Below are 17809 nucleotides of genomic sequence, written 5' to 3'. Positions count from 1 at the left end.
ATGCAGCTAACTCAAGGTAGCAGCGGCGAACGACAACAGCGTCTACACGTGCTCCACTGCTCGACAGGGAAATTTGATTCCGCCTGTACAGCTAGATTTTTTTAGAGGCGGGTAACATACTTTGCGTATGTGTTCATGTTTAAATTGCATGTGTGCTGTGAACACATGCAAAATTCAAAATTTTCTGGGGGGGGGGGGGGGGGGGTTCACATACTTCCCACCGGCTAGTACACCAGCGATGTCGCCTATGTATCACAGAGCAGACTAGCACGCCACTCTCATTTCACACGCACAACACCCTGATATATTTATAATAATTTATTGAATGTCCGTTCAGTCATTGGTTGCTATAGTTGAAATACTTTCATGGTGCCTAATTCCAAGGCCCCCGCGCAAGTCCTCTTGTTTTCGGAATTTCCTCCTGTTTGAATTGTCAATATTTTCGGGGATCCATGCAACAGCCTGATGAGTAATTCTGGTTTTATTGGATGTAGTGTTGCAGCCTGCAAACAATAAATAGATAAAATGAGTGACAAAAGTTGTGTGCACATTTCTTGCACGTTATACGATGCCCACCAATGACTGAAGCCGCAGCGGAAGCAGGTGGTCCAAGCTGTCGCCGACACGCACTGAATATTCGCGGCAAATCAAAGCAGTTATGTTGCGGTTATCGTTGAATTATTCTACAACGTGAACTTCGCGGGCATTTATGTGGTTAAGGCCTATCAAATGTGGCATACGACATGCTTCGAAAAGCATATCAAGCAACAGAACTCGGTGGATTTATAGTTCTCAGAATATACGAGGCACTGTAATGGATTTTCACACGGTAAATTCACTACAGCGATTGTCCTGTCCGCGTCTACGTAGTGCGGTCTCATTTCAAACAATCATGTATCATGAACTCGCCCAATCAACCATGTTGACAAGTATAAATCAAAAGAACGGAGAAGCATGTATCCTTCCTTATGGGCCCGATACCCATTATTCTACTTTCTTATCTGCTACTGGGCAACACTGTATGGCTCCCTGAAATATTTTCTAACGAACATTTGAGCGTACGACATTTATATGAATACGCGCCCGGCATTTTACACCTTGTGTGCTCGTGGGAAGAACAGTAAACCGATATCGAAGGTGTTATTAGATGCTATGTACTTCTGTAAAAATGGCAGCAAAATGAACATCCGTGTATTTGCTAACTGTGACTGTAAGCATCTGTTTGCTTGGCATACTTTTGGTCTGAAGGAAAACTGCAGCAGTTAAACGAAACGACCACGATTTCGTGGGAAAAAAAATTTCCTTCCGGGATTCACCATAATAATCACTTTCGTGTGGTAACATCCCCCCCCCCCCGTGTGACGCAGGCGGGTGTGCCAGACAGGGAATGAAATTTAATAATGTATCTACATAACAAAGGATGTATAAGATAACTCATGTGGCACGCATCTAGCAGATGCTGCCGTATTGCAATGTCATGTTACTAACAAGTATGTTACACGCGTTATATGTTATACGTTTATACGTGCTATATATATCATAAACATATAAAGAAACTTGTATATATGTTTATATTATTCTTCCGTGTAACACGTCGTATTCTGCTCTCGTATACGCACCTTCTTGATATATGAGCATTCTATTTCTTGCACTTGTCACAAGGGCACCCTCCCGTTGAGCATTTGCACTGTGTCGTGCAAATGCATTTGGGATCTGCGAGAGAAGAAAATAAGGACGCATATATATAGAAAATAAACGATCCGCGGAAATTCATTCGTTGGCTAACGTCGAGGCTTATATAGGAAACAAAACGACCCTATAGTAGAAACCCATTCGTTGAATTCAGTGCACCCTGCTCTCTTTATGCTGCGCACAAAGAGCAGCGCAGAGGCATAATATAGCGTATTCTGCACACCTCGAACACGTTTGTCACGGCCTGGAAACGGACCCATGACTATAGTTATATACGAGAAAGCGCAGTATCTACCGGGTCCCGGACTGGTTCACCGATACAGACGCTGACGTGTGAACTAAAAACATATCGGGACACCAAAACTAGTCCTGAAGAATGTCAGTTCTGTGCTTTCTTTGTATACTCACTGAGGACTGCAAATTTGCCACGCAGGCAGTGGCGGATCCAGAGGAGGGGCGGTAGGGGCGATCGCCCGCCCCCCTCTATCCCTTCATTGCTTGTAGAGAATCTCCTATCCCCAATTAGAACAAATTAGTGCAACCACCGTGAGCAGATTTCAACAGTATTTATGCTATGAAGGGGTATTTTTGCTTGCAAAAACATAAAGTCACGACTCCCCTCCCCCTCCCTACCTCTCCGGTGTTACTTCAAGCGACCTCCCCCCCCCCCCGCCTAAAATGAGTGCCTGGATTCGCTTCTACACGCATGCGTAGTAAAATGTGTCCGTTATAAAACATTGCGATACAATCGAGGTTAGTTATGGACTTGTTACCATATGCAACTGTTGTAATGTTACTCTAAGTAGGATAACCTCCCTGTCCTTCCTCTTTCAATCCTCCTCCTTACTCTAAGTAACATACTCCATCTGAGGTTATAACGTTACAACAATGCTGCAAACACCGACGGTCAGCATAAGGCCCACAAGGAGCTTTCTGAGTGTGAGGCGGCTTATTGTTAATATTTAGGTTCATAACTAAACAGTGGTGAATAAGCCGTATCTTATGAACTATATAAGCCCGGAATTCGGCTTGGTACATGCGGTATGCTGCAGGTAATTTCTTGTTTGCCTCCTAGTTTTGCACGTGTCATAATCAGTGTGTTGTGATACCTGTATCAACTGACCCTGCTTTTTTTTTCTTGGTAGCACTTGCGCAGACATGAATGACTGCAAACTAATTATTCCGCAAAATATCATCGCAAATATTGTAAATGAAAATGATACTTACTGTATCACAATTACTCCTAGCTTTCACATATGCTCTGACAATGTTTACAGTATCGCCATGAATGCTTTTTGACATTGATGTTCCTGATCTTCCAAGACTAAATTTAGTTACACTTTACATTAATTATAACAACAAACCAAAATAGATATATACAGGCAGGATAAATTTATTCTGAAATTGATTCGGTACAGAAATTGATGCAAAAGATCTGTATTATGGAAAACGCTTATGATATACAAGGATTTTTCCCCCAAAGCGGAAGAACAGAAGACGCCTTACTTTTTAAACGAAACATATTTCAATATAACTGGCTTTACCACAACGAAATGAGAGAAAAATCTAAGTTTTAGGAGTATTTTAACATGGAACTGGCAGTCGGTCCCAAGCATAAAGCATGCTCCTTCAAAAAAAGGTAGCGAATATTCAAAGCAACTCACCTCCACACTTGCAGGCGCGGTCCATGTTCTTCGCTGCTTTCTTCTTCACCGTTGGCTCTTACCGCCGAAGCTTGGTTTCGAACAGCGCGCCGCCTCTTTTATGCGCCATATCGGGCAGGTAGAGAGCCGTGTGCAAAGTGTAAGTGATTGGCTGTCGCCGCTGCAGTGCCGTGTGCACGCGTCGAGTGCCGTGCGCAGAGTGCTTCAGCCAATGAGGGCAGCGAGTATGACGCATTGAATGAGCCACTGGTGCGATAGATGAGAAACAAAGCAAGTGAATCCACTGCGCTCCTCCAGGAGAAAATTGGCCTTGTAGTTCGAGATAACCACCGCTGTCACGCTTATCCCGTATGGCGCCCGCCCCTATAGTCGCGAAACGACTTCAGTTGGTTGTGTGGAATAAATTAACAGTGCATCAAAGATGATTCGAGAAGTGTTTAAGTACTGCGAAGCTCGTAACAGTGACCATAGGTTTCCTTGGATACAATATTGGAATATAGCAGTGATAAATAAGATATAGTGTTTCATGTTCAATACAAAGTTAGAATTGGGTGGTCTGAAATCTCCATTTGTAATGCTAACCCATCGGCTCTGCTTCAATCGGTTCTCCAGCCGAGTAAAATATATAGTCAGTCGGTTCAAATATTCATACCAATTGGCCCCCAACTGGTTAAGCAAAAACCTATTGGAACGAAATAATTTTTCTAAATGGTCATGACAATTGGTATAAATTTTACCATCACCCACCCTATTAGAATTTCAGATATTCAAAATTATCGCGCAGACCTTGTTGCGATCAACCCATATTGGAACATGGTGCTATAAAAGTCTGTAGGTATCAGGCATTACATGGGGCCAATTGGAGGTTGTCATGGGTCAAATTTTTGCTTATATACTGGACCGTTCAAGGTGGCCCCCTTAATAAATTATCGACATTATTCCCATGTGATATGTAGTTGAAATAAATGCATCAAGCGTACACGTCAGATTGATGGAATGATTAATCGATAAGGTCATAGTAAATGTTAAAAATAAGAATGGCCTAAGGGCTCTTTGCACCGGATGCTTCTAATAAGAACTCAACCTGCTGGTTGAGTTTCCATAAGATATGTCAGATGGCTTGGACATTACAGAAGTGAGTAAAGATGTGAAACAACAAAATAGTTTACAAAATATATTTGCAATCTCAATACTGCTTCTGGAATATATAGTTGTGAATTATTACGGTCTACGAGGTGCGTCGTTTATCTCATCTGCACCTTTCAACTACGAAAATTACCCAATCGTTCTGGCCACCCGGCACAACTTACCAGGCTGAAAACGCTCGTATGTCGAGCGTAGTTATATTAACGCAGGTAAACGTGACATAAGTGAAGCAATTTCAATTGGTAGGCTTCACCAATACTTAGTTCAAGTGATATAAAAACGTGGTTTCATATTGTGAAATATTTAAAACTTGCGATTGGTCTCCAGTGAGAATAACAGAGCCTTAATTCAAAACTATTGGTGTTTTTTACGGGATCGTATACACGACCATTTAACCTAATCGGTCAAACCATCTGGATTATGCTTGTGCTACCAGTTCTTAAAGTAGATTAGGTCCATTAGCACAATCGAGAAAGCCATATAGAACTGTCTGCTTTTTCCCAATATGGGTGATCTGGGCTCACCTACTAGTATAATTGGTCAAATCATAGAGATATTGATTGTGTTACCAATTAGTTGTGTTGGTCAGGCCCAGTAAAAACCAATTTGAACACAGGAGAATTTTTCTATGAGTGCTCTAAACACGACTAGATTTCCGGTTGGCTCCAATTGGTTTGAGTAACTTTTCATGGACTGGGAGAACTTCATGAAAGTTTGAATGACATGAAATCGCTAAATTAGCGCGAACAGTGCGCTACGTATAAGCATCATGAACTTGAAACAAAGGTTTTTAGTGTGAAACCCCTTAACCTAAGGGTCCCAAGCTTTTATAAGAGCTGTATTCAAGAAGCTTTGCAGCAAGGCCACACAAGTCTATTTATAGTTTATGCCGAGAGCACGCCCGCCAGTTGCCAAGTAATTATATAGTTAATAAGGCATACGAAACACTTGTGCGCATGCTTGCTGTGCACGTTGATATTGTGGATGTGTGAGAAATTGTTAGCTAAACTCATTTGTTAGCTGGCCAATGACATTTTGCGGTTGTCCAAAGAGCATGATATTTATGTAATCTTGGCGATCACATGACGTTACGCTGGTTGCTGCGCACAATGCAATGAAGCATAACGTAATATATTCGCGGTGGAGCTGTAGGTGACGTACGGCACGCTGATCCATGGGTATGTGGAATGTCAGCGTTACGTTGAATCATGCATGCTAACGCGGCAGTGAATCGTCAAGTTGAGGCTCGTCCGTCACGGCAACTCATGTAGGAAGCAAAATTTGTGGCTTGGCATAGGGGAAAAAAAAAGAGATAGAGAGAGATAAGCTGTTAAAAAAAAAGCTCGTAATGGGACTTGATAACACATTCCGTCAGTGGCCCAATATTCGTGAAATGGGTTCGTGCTCCTCTTTATTCACCAAGAAAGCTGCCCGAAGAAGAAAGAAAAGGTAACAAAAAGAGACACCTGAAAAACAAAAAAAAGTACTAGGTCCGAATGTATCGACTGGGCTACCCCATGTCACCCATTCACAGGTGCTATCCCACTACTGCAAAGCGCGGGAGCTTTTGCCTGCTGCGTTTCCGCCCTGGGCCGGTTCGCTCCTCCTTAGGCGACCTGGTCACCACCAGGTTCCCCCGGGGTCACCATATCGACGTCCAGCTTAGCGCGGACACCCGGTCGACATAGGTTAACATGGGGCAGGGCTCCCAATCTCAACCCGTCCACTAGCACAAGCCTCCTAGCAGCTCGATTACAAAGGCACGCCACAACACCCGGCTGGCGGTGTCGTGTCTGAGCGGGGCTTCATAAGAGAGCATGACTTGCCGACAGAGTTGTTTTTGTTGCTACGTTGGATTTGCAACAAAACGTTTCCTCTGAAATGAGCCTTACGAATGGGGCGACATTTTTTGTCGCGGATGTAAGCACAAAAGACATCGCGATAGACGAAACTGCCCCCGCTTGCACATTGAAGTTCGGATTGCTGATGGCAGATGCCACGCTCAACAGAGCAAAAAAAAGTGACATCTGTGCCTGATGAGTGTAGATGGCGGCACCATGCCACTTTCGAGCCTCTGTAGAGATCAGGCGCGATGTTCACACGATTCCAAGTCTAACATAAGATTCGGCATGTCACTAGTAGGATAGTCTCTCGTCAACGTTTTTTAAGGGTAAATATATGCGGCTAATACAAGGTATTAAGCGCACATAAGCATAAGCGTGTGCAGAGTTCTCTTTCAAAGGGGTGGATGAGCGAAGATTCGTCGTCCTCCCCCCCGCCCTCGTTATTGTGTTAATGTATTAAGCTGAGTTTGTGCCAATCCCCCACCGCCCCCCTTTCGCGTTGGCCCCTTCCCTTCCCCCGCGCTCACGCCAATGCACATAAATACCCTACATAAAATATGGACAAGGGGAAGCCCCTTTCGTCGCAGCACTCAAACGTTAGAGCATTGGATTCGAAACTCGATCGAAGGTTGTGGCTTCGGTTGCTACCTATGGAAAGCGCGATTTCTAACCAATTTTAATTTCACCCTTTGACAATTTTAGCAACAATGCCGAGACCCCGCTTTCCCATACAACTATACCGATCTTGGGTAGTGGGTGTTTGGAACTGCTTTCTATGTCGGCAAACACATTATCCAAAACAAGGAGTATGTGTGACTGACTCCATTTGGGTAGTCCTGACGTGCCACGTAATATGACTCTCTTAAAGGGGGCGTGCTGACTCTCTTGTGGGTCACACGTACGACTATCAAAATGAAATTAACCACCCCGAAGAGAGTCATATACGTGGCAAGTGGGGACTACTCCAAACTAGACAAACAGATGTTTTTTTCAAGAGAGCAAGCCCACTGCTCTGTGCCGAGTGACGGCGTAGTAGTAGCATCGTGATATCTTTATCTTTTTGTTTATTGCATGCCCAGATTGTCGCTATGGCTGCCGATTACATGTCGCTTGTCAAACCCCAAGCTCCATGAACAAATCGTCTTCCTTATTCTGCTGTTGGGATCGCCACCTGTTAGGTGGATCCAATCCACCTCACGATTTATTTGGTTGTCCTGACGAAGTTCTGCAGCCTGAAAGGGAAGGAAGTGACAAAAAAAAAAAGAATAGCGGGTCGAGAAGTAGTTTTCGAGATGTGGATAAATCCGCGACATACCAAATTGATGGGGTCTGGGAAAACCAGCTGTCAGGTCGGCTCCCAAAATCAAGGTAAAGTTATTAGTGTCTATTTTCTTGTTGTTGTTTTTTTCTCACTCTCTGAATGTTTGTTTTCCTTTTTTATATATACTGTCTTCATTCTACAACATTCCCCCCCTGATTTTTTTTTTGTTGTAAGCAATAATGCAGTTATCGTCCATATGAGACTATATGTTTTCTCGGCCAATCCCCCAGAGTGGGTTTGAGCCATGGATTAGAGGCTACAAACAAAGTAGGTGCATTCATTGAACGGTATTTTATGCACGTCGATTGCCGGGGTCTAGCAGAAGCAGCCGTATAATACAACTGCCCCTGCACTGAACGATTTCACTTGTCAAAACATGCCATTATGCATCGTTCACATCACTGGCGAATTAGAAATTACATCAAGTTTTCTCTTTGTACACAATAAATGCCCAAAAGCTCTTATGAAGGCAAGAAAATAGATGACAATTAAGAAAGCATATTTATTTTATACCTGCGGGCCCTTGGCCTCCAGAAAAGAATTCTGTATCCCGTAGTCAGAGAAAAGGTAATACTAAATACTTGTTGAAACTCGACATCGTGCAAATTATCGCATTTTCCTCTCGTTTCTATGCGCTTGATGCCGCTTCATTTTATGCACAATTCACAGCAGTTCGTTAGGACAATGGAATGACCGCGATAACTGTGTGATACATAAAACGAACTTTAAAGTCGTATCAGAAAGTCAACTTTTGGATGGTATAACACTATACATTGGGACACATGGTCGACGAGGACAAAGACGAAAATTTAAGGATATACGTTAAGTAACACACGACATATTGCATAAGTCTCACAGCTTATCACAATCGTATGAGTGTATATCACTGTATTGGAATGGCTTATTTTAAACAGAAACTCTGTATAGACGCATAAATGAAAGGCCTTGATACAGAATTATGGCGACCTGCATGAAACTTCGATTGACCGTCTTAGGAGTAATACCACATCTGTTGTTATTCAATTTACCATGTAGGGCAATCTGCTTATATATACGTACCTCCTTCCGTTATGAATATGCTACTTCTTGCACTTGTCACAAGGGCACCCTCCCGTTGAACACTTGCACTTGTGGGGGTGCTGACACCCCCCTCCCCTGTAAAGTTGTCTGCGCCGCGTGGCGCACGTGTCTCGCCCCTAGGCTTTGTTTCGGTCGTGACCACCACTGAGCGATAGATGGCGTTGTGTTCGTTTTGAGTGCCACTGTTGGTAGAGTGGTAGCGCCGGCGGTGGCCTCTGGCGGAAGGCAGGCCTTGGTGGTGGGCGAGAGTTGAGCGAGCCTCTTCTGCGCGTGGCGGCTGCCGTGAACGGTTGTCTGTAGCGTGGGTCCCCGGTGCTCGGCACCGCGGGCATCGCGCCGGGGTCCCACGTGGAAAGTCAGGCGTTGGCGACGCCGCCTTGGGTATGTGTTAGTGTGTTAGGTGTGTTATTGTGTTTTATCATGTTATTGTGTGTTTAGTATGTCACTGCGTTATGTTGTTTGTATGGTAGTTTGTTGATTAGAATTGATGTATCATTCGCCAGACGATATCGTTGTCTAAATTAGTTAATAAATGTATGTATGTTGTGTGCTTTGTACCGACCGCGTCTGCTGTGTCCGTTCACTCCAAGAGCGTGGCGTGGCGATGCGCTCGTTCGCCTCGCGGAGACCCCACACACTGTAACGTGCAAATGCACTTTGGGTCTGCGGGAGAAGAAGATAAGGACGCATATAAGGTAAGTGTAGTGTGATCTGCGCCAATTTACTCGTTCGCTAGCATGGAAAGCATAATGTTTACCTGCTCAGGAAATGAAGAGACCCTCTCGTAAAAAAAAAATTCCATTAATTCTACGCCGCTCCCACTTGCAGTGATTTACCTGGGGACCGATCGTCTGCACATGTTTTGTACCAATCATTGTAAGTTGAGTTGTACGAAACTTAATTTTATGCACCTACAGTTGTTCAACGTGGACACGAGGAATGACACATGGCATGATTGTATTCTGCACTCGGCATACGCCTTTGTCGTGACCTAAATTTGAACGCAAGAGATTTTGTATTTACAACGCAGAGCTCAGTGCCCATCGGTCCGCGGAACGCTTAAGTGGTGCAAAGCCTGATGTGCGAATGAAAAACAGATTGGGCGATGGAGTCATGACGGATGTCACTTCGATGCTTTCATTGGAATATGTCCTCGATGACTGCAAATTTGGCACATATGCGCAGCAAAACGTGTGCACCATAGCAAGTTGCTATGAAATCGAGATCGGTTAGGGGATTGGTTACGATGTGTAACTTGTATATATCATAGATTATGTAACGAACCCTAAGTGAATAGCATAACAACACTATTGCAAACACTGACGGTCAGTGTAAATCAGGATGAAGCTTTCCGTATGTGTGCCGAATCATGTTTATATTCAAATCACTGCGAAGCACTGCTAATTTTTAAACAATATATTTTACGGAGCCCAGGCCGTAAAATCAATATGGATATGGGGTATGTTGTTAATATTTTCCAATTTTGGCCATAAAGTTTCCCGCTGAAATATTTCAATGTCGTCTGATATCTATGTCGAATGTCTCTATATTTGTTTCGTTGGCACTTGTGAGCCCATGTATGCCTGCCTACTATATTGTTCAATAGAAAATTACCGGAAGCATTTTCACGTAAGCTGATTACTTGTATCACAGTTACTCATTTCTAATCTTCTGCTCATGCATTTTACAGCATTGTCATCGGAGCTTTCCTACGTGAATTAATTGAAATCCTGCTGCTCCTCATCTTGTGAGTTTAAATTCACTATCAGCTTACATTAATTCGTAACAATACATTACAATAGGTTATGCAGCGACAATAATGATTTATAAATAAATTGAGTAAATATCGATATGATGCAGAAGATCTGGATTTTGTAGAGCACTTACGATGCACAAGAATTTGTTCTCGGAACTTGAAGTGCCTATAAACAAATTCTTTCTTTTAAACGTATAGCATAGTTCAATCTAATCGGTTCTACCACAACGAAACAGTGAGAAAAAAAACAAAGTTTTGAGAGTATTTTAACATGGAACGGGTAGTTGTTCCCAACCATAAACACTCTCCTTCAAAAAAGGTAGCGAATATTCAAAGTAACTCACCTCCACACTTGCAGGCGCGGTCCATGTTCTTCGCTGCTTTCTTCTTCACCGTTGGCTCTTACCGCCGAAGCTTGGTTTCGAACAGCGCGCCGCCTCTTTTATGCGCCATATCGGGCAGGTAGAGAGCCGTGTGCAAAGTGTAAGTGATTGGCTGTCGCCGCTGCAGTGCCGTGTGCACGCGTCGAGTGCCGTGCGCAGAGTGCTTCAGCCAATGAGGGCAGCGAGTATGACGCATTGAATGAGCCACTGGTGCGATAGATGAGAAACAAAGCAAGTGAAACCACTGTGCTCCTCCAGGAGAAAAAAATGGCCGTGTAGTTCGAGATAACCACCGCTACGACGCTTATCTTGGAGGGCGCCCTCCCGTATAGTCGTGAAATGACACGATGCCGGTTCTGCGGAACTTGTTAAATGTGCATCAAAGATTATTCGATAACTGTTTAAGTACAGTGAACCTCGTAACAGTGGCCATACGTTTCCTTAGATGCATTATTGGAAGATAGAAGTGGTAAAGGAGATATAGGGTTTCATTACGTTTAATACATAGTTAGAATGGGGTGGTCTGAAATCTCCATTTGTAATGCTAACCCATCGGCTCTGCTTCAATCGGTTCTCCAGCCGAGTAAAATATATAGTCAGTCGGTTCAAATATTCATACCAATTGGCCCCCAACTGGTTAAGCAAAAACCTATTGGAACGAAATAATTTTTCTAAATGGTCATGACAATTGGTATAAATTTTACCATCACCCACCCTATTAGAATTTCAGATATTCAAAATTATCGCGCAGACCTTGTTGCGATCAACCCATATTGGAACATGGTGCTATAAAAGTCTGTAGGTATCAGGCATTACATGGGGCCAATTGGAGGTTGTCATGGGTCAAATTTTTGCTTATATACTGGACCGTTCAAGGTGGCCCCCTTAATAAATTATCGACATTACTCCCATGTGATATGTAGTTGAAATAAATGCATCAAGCGTACACGTCAGATTGATGGAATGATTAATCGATAAGGTCATAGTAAATGTTAAAAATAAGAATGGCCTAAGGGCTCTTTGCACCGGATGCTTCTAATAAGAACTCAACCTGCTGGTTGAGTTTCCATAAGATATGTCAGATGGCTTGGACATTACAGAAGTGAGTAAAGATGTGAAACAACAAAATAGTTTACAAAATATATTTGCAATCTCAGTACTGCTTCTGGAATATATAGTTGTGAATTATTACGGTCTACGAGGTGCGTCGTTTATCTCATCTGCACCTTGCAACTAGAAAAATTACCCAATTAATCTGGCCACCCGGCACAACTTACCAGGCTGAAATTGCTCGTATGTCGAGCGTAGTTATATTAACGCAGGTAAACGTGACATGAGTGAAGCAATTTCAATTGGCAGGCTTCACCAATACTTCGTTCAAGTAATATAAAAACGTGGTTTCATATTGTGAAATATTTAAAACTTGCGATGGGTCTCCAGTGAGAATAACAGAGCCTTAATTCAAAACTATTGGTGTTTTTTTACGTGATCGATTGACATGAGCAATTAACCTATTCAGTCAAACCATCTGGATTATGCTTGTGCTACCAGTTCCTAAAATACATTAGTCCCATTAGCACAATCGAGAATGCCATTTAGAACTGTATGCTTTTCCCCAATTTGGGTGATCTAGCCTCACGTACTAGTATAACTGGTCAAACCATATAGATATTGATTGTGTTACCAAATGGTTATGTTGATCAGGCCCAGCCAAAACCAATTTGAACCCAGCAGAATTTTCCGATGAGTGCCCTAAACACGACTAGAGTTCCAATTGGTTTGGGCAAGTTTTCATGGACTGGGAGAACTTCATCAAAGTTTGAATGCCATGAAATCGCTGAATTAGCGCAAACAGTATGCTCCCTATAAGCATCACGAACTTCAAACAAATGTTTTTAGAGTGGAACCCCTTAACCCAAAGGTCCCAAGCCTTTATAGGAGCTGTCTAAAGGTATTTGAGAAGCTTTGCAGCAAGGCTGCAGATGTCTATTTATGGTTTATGCCGAGAGCACGCCCGGCGGCTGCCAAGTAATTATATATTTCACCAGGCATACAAAACACTTGTGCGCATGCTTGCTATGCGCGTTGATATTGTTAATGTTTGAGAAATTGTTAGCTAAACATATTTGCTGGCCAATGACATATTATGGTTGTCCAAAGCGGATGATATTTATCAAGTCTTGGCGATCACATGACGTTACACTGGTTGCTGCGCACAGCGCAATTAAGCATAACGTAATATATTCGCGGCGGAGCTGTAGGTGACGTAGGCCACGCTGACCCATGGGTATGTGGAATGTGAGTGTTTCGTTGAATCATGCATGCTAACGCGGCAGTGAATCGTCAAGTTGAGGCTCGTCCGTCACGGAAACTCATCCAGGAAGCAAAACTTGTGGCTTGGCGTTGGAAAAAGAGAGAGAGAGAGAAGCTGTTAAAAAAAATGCCCGTAGTGGGATTCGATAGCATATTCCGTCAATAGCCCAATATCCTTAAAAGGGGTTCGTGCTCCACGTTATTCACAAAGAAAGCTCCCCGAAGAAGAAAAAGTGGTAAACACACCTGGAAAAACAACAGAAAGTACTAGGTCCGAATGTATCGACTGGGCTACCCCATGTCACCCATTCACAGGTGCTATCCCACTACTGCAAAGCGCGGGAGCTTTTGCCTGCTGCGTTTCCGCCCTGGGCCGGTTCGCTCCTCCTTAGGCAACCTGGTCACAACAGGTTCCCCCGGGGTCACCATATCGACGCCCAGCTTAGCGCGGACACCCGATCGACATAGGTCAACATGGGGCAGGGCTCCCAATCTCAACCCGTCCACTAGCACAGGCCTAAGCAGCTGAATTACAGAGGCACGCCACAACCCCCGGCGAGCAGATATGTGTCTGAGCGGAGCTTCATACGGGAGCAGGACTTGCCAGCAGCGTTGTTTTTGTTGCTACGTTGGATTTGCAACAAAACGTTTCCTATAAAATGAGCGTTACGAATGGGGCGAAATTTTCGCCGTGGATGTAAGCACAAAAGACGACGCGTTAGACGTGACTGCCCCCGCTTGCACATTGAAGTTTGTTTCGCTAGCGGCAGATGCCGCGTCCAACAGAGAGAGAAAAGTGACATCTGTGTCGGATGAGTGTAGATGGCAGCACCGTGCCACTTTTCAGCCTTTGTACAGAGCTAGCGCGATGTTTTAAACGATTTCAAGTCTAACATAAGTGTGTCAGCTTGGGCTAGTTGGTATGGAGAGACGATAGCTCGTGTCTTTCGTGTCCTTCTTGTCTATGTGTCATCGTTTTGTTCTCGCGCTATAACTATCGTTCTAACATAAGATTCGGACTGTAAATAGTGGGACAGTCTCTCGTCAACGTTTTTTTAGGGTATTTATATGCGCCTGATACGAAGGTTACTAGATTCTTCTTCAGTTTGAAAACTCCGCTGGTATGAGGTGGCGAAACGCGGCTCCTTTCGTTTCCCGCTCCCTAAGTGAAGCTTCCGATGCCATTTGACCGGTCGCCGCGACGTAATGGATCCTATGCACAGTGTCAAAAGAAGTTCTTGCAGTTAATTTGGCCTTGCGGGAGTTAGTTTCAGTGATATTGCACTGAGGTTGTTACTAGTTGGCAATTAAAGCACCACTTGTGCGGCTATTCCGGTGCCACGTGGCGGAAATGCGAGTGCGATGCCTTAATCTTGTGAACACTGCGTTAATTTAGCCGTATTGAGTTCTTGTTCTTTAAAACTCAACCGTATATATTAAAAAGCTGTTGCAGTCGGCTTAAGGGTAAATGCTGGAGGTCTTGCACTTGAATTCAGGTACATGTTAGAGAAACCACAGGTGCCCAAATTTTTCAAACCTCTTTAACACCAAGTGCCTCGTAATCGTATAACCTTAGTTATCATTATGTGATGAGGCACACACCACATTCATCTGATGCCGCCGGAGATATTGGAAGTGTAAAGCCTAGAACAACTTGTTCGTTCCAGATAACTCAAATTTACGATCCGAAAGTTTCTTTTTTGTTCAAGGAAAGATAGTACACGAATTCAATAAATGCGGGTCCACTTATACGGCTATAAAGTGCAAAATACAACGAGTTCAGCAAAGTCTTATTGAACACAATTTATTGAACGCTACAAGTTACAACAAACAAACAGGAAATCACTTTTGTTCACTCGGTATCAAAACTACTTCACCGTGAACATTGTGCACGTAGTCCTTCAAAATATCGTCCTTCTGGAAGTGGAGGTCGCACACAGCGCAAGTTCTTGATTGATTCTTATCCAATTTCGGAATTGCTCATTGCCACTGTTGAAGACCAACCTCATCAACGGGTGGCTTGAAAAAATGCCTTTTTTTTTCGGTCGCGTGTTTCGTTGAGTCGTAGCCGCTTTGGCAACCAATGACTATTATTTGTGGTTTCTTAACTGCACTTGAATGAATTGTGATCAAAATTGAAATGAAATAAAGCAGAATAGTAGTATGCACGCAAGAATGCCCATAAAAATTAGCAGGCGGATATAGTGTTCATCCTAGCCGAAATAGCAGATAATCGTGCACCAATTTCAAAGTGGTTCGGATCCACGAGACCAAAAAGGTCAATTTTTGCACTACGACATGCATCACAGGCTAACGAAGACACGCCGAAAGCGTAAAAAATAGCGTGTTCCAGTTTTTTTATGATTGTAAAGCCAACCAGACTGTTGCGGAATCAAATTCCAGTAATTCAAACAAAACAAAAAAAAACATTGACACCATCCGAGAATTCCTGTTCGTCTCCACTGACCCCAGGTGGTGTGATTCATTGTCCAATGGGTTATAGAATTGGATGGTCTGAAAAGTCCACTTGAATGCTGACCCATTGGCTATGCTCCAATCGGTTCTCGAGCACAGTAAAATATAGTGAGTCGGTTACAATGATCATACCCATTTGCCACCAATTGGTTAAGCAAAACCATTTGGATCAAATTGACAGTTTTACAATTTCATTACAATTTTTATAACTTTTAAATTCGCCTACACTGTTAAAATTTCAGATAATGCAAATGATCGCACAATCGCCGTTAGGGTCAGCATATTATGGAAGTTGACACTGCAGGAGTCTATTTGTGATACATTACATGGTAGCAATTTCAGATTGTTATGGGTCAAATTCGTGCTTATATTGGACAGTTCCAGGTCGGCCTCCTTACTAAACAATCGATGCTGATTACGCATGATATGCAGTCGAAAGAAATGCACTAGCGTTAGATTGATGGAATGATTAATCGATGAGCTCACAATAAAATTAAAAATAAGAATGGCCTAAGGGCTCTTTGCACCGAATGGTTCTATTGGCAACTCAACTAGTTTGTTTCCACTTCGATTTTACTAGATATGCCATTTGTCTTTGACATTAAACAGTGAAATAGTTTAGAAAAATATGCTTGCAATAACACTATGACTCCTGGAATAAAATGTGTTTGTAAATTATTACGGTCATCGAGCTGTGTCACTTATGTCAGATGACCAATTTAGTCAAACAAAAATGCTGATTGAGAAGAAGTAAAAAATTATGATTTAGTCAAACCGTCTGGATTATGCTTGTGCTACATATTTTTAAAGTTGATTAGGCCCGCTAGCACAATCAAGAAAACCAATGACTGTATACTTTCTTCCAAATAAGAATGAACTTGGCTCAACTACGTACTAGGATAACTGCTCAAACCATTTGGATATTGATTGCGTTACCAACTACTTATATTGGTCAGGCCCAGTAAAAAAACAAAACAAAAAAAAAAGTGGGGTGACCCTTTAAAACCACCAGAATTTTTCAACAGCTGTCCTATACACAACTAAACGTTTCCAATTGGCTCCACTTAATTGGTTTGGGCAACATTTCTTGGACTGGGACGAGAACTTCGTGAAATTTCGAATATCCTGAAATCGGTGAGTTGGGCAAAAAGCACGCTGTGTATAAGCATCATGAACTTGAAACGATGGTATGCAGTCTGGATCCCCTTAACCTAAAGGCCTCAAGCCTAAATGCATTTAAGATAGCTTTGCAGCGAGCACGCACTTGCCTATCTAAGGTCGATGCTGAGCGCACGCCCGCAGGCTCCAAAAGAAATATATTGTTAATCAGACATACAAAAACGTTGTGCACATGCTTGCTATGGGTGTTGACATTGTTGATGCCTGAGAACTACGATTTCGAGAAAATGTTAAGGCCTAATTTTTAGACAATTAGATATAGATCGCTGGCCAATGATGTTATACTGTTGTCAAAAGCGCATGATATTCATCGAAACTTGGCGATCGCATGACGCTGGGCATGATATGCTTGTTGGTGCGCGCAGAGTAATGAAGCAACGTAATATATTTGCGGTGGAGCTGTAGGTGATCACGGATATGTGTGTGGTATACGAGGGAAGTGGTTAGTAACGAGACGAGCAGCCAACACAGACTCCGGTGACTTAACTGCTTCATTTGAGCTCGCGTGTTTCGCGAACTGCACCACCGAAACCGCCAAGTGCTATCTCTCGGTGAGGTGACGCCATCTGTCGTGCATTCGGCGAGACGCGTGGCGCGACACTTCAAAATGTGGAATGTTAGCGTTGCGTTAGATCATGTATGTTAATGCGGCAATGAATCGTCAAGGCGAGGCTCGTCCGCCAGGGAGACTGATGTAGGAAGCAAAATTTTGGGCTTGGCGTAGGAAAAAGAATGAAAAAAAGCCCGTCGTGGGATTCGATAGCACACTTTGTCAGTGGCCCAGCTATCTGTAAAAGGGGTTCGGGCTCCGCGTTATTCAGAAAGAAGGCTGGCTCCTCGAAGAGGAAAAAAAAAAATTAACATGAAGTGGCACCTGGAAAAACAAAAGTACTAGGTCCGAATGTATCGACTGGGCTACCCCATGTCACCCATTCACAGGTGCTATCCCACTACTG

General features: G+C 43.2%; 1 long non-coding RNA gene across 1 annotated transcript; it reads right to left on the bottom strand.

Annotated features, from left to right (window-relative positions):
* Positions 1-303: 303 nt before the first annotated feature.
* On the bottom strand, positions 304-10909 carry LOC119171788 (uncharacterized). Its single transcript, XR_012894335.1, has 5 exons — positions 10848-10909; positions 8727-9410; positions 3357-3602; positions 1620-1713; positions 304-503 (listed from the first exon to the last, which is right to left on the bottom strand). It is a non-coding gene; the product is annotated as an uncharacterized LOC119171788 (long non-coding RNA).
* Positions 10910-17809: the final 6900 nt, after the last annotated feature.

This window comes from Rhipicephalus microplus, chromosome 3 (assembly GCF_043290135.1).
Source record: "Rhipicephalus microplus isolate Deutch F79 chromosome 3, USDA_Rmic, whole genome shotgun sequence".
In the NCBI taxonomy this organism is placed as follows: Eukaryota; Metazoa; Arthropoda; class Arachnida; order Ixodida; family Ixodidae; genus Rhipicephalus; species Rhipicephalus microplus.
The sequence above is the reverse complement of the archived record's forward strand: the minus strand, read 5'-3'. Positions and strand labels throughout refer to the sequence as shown.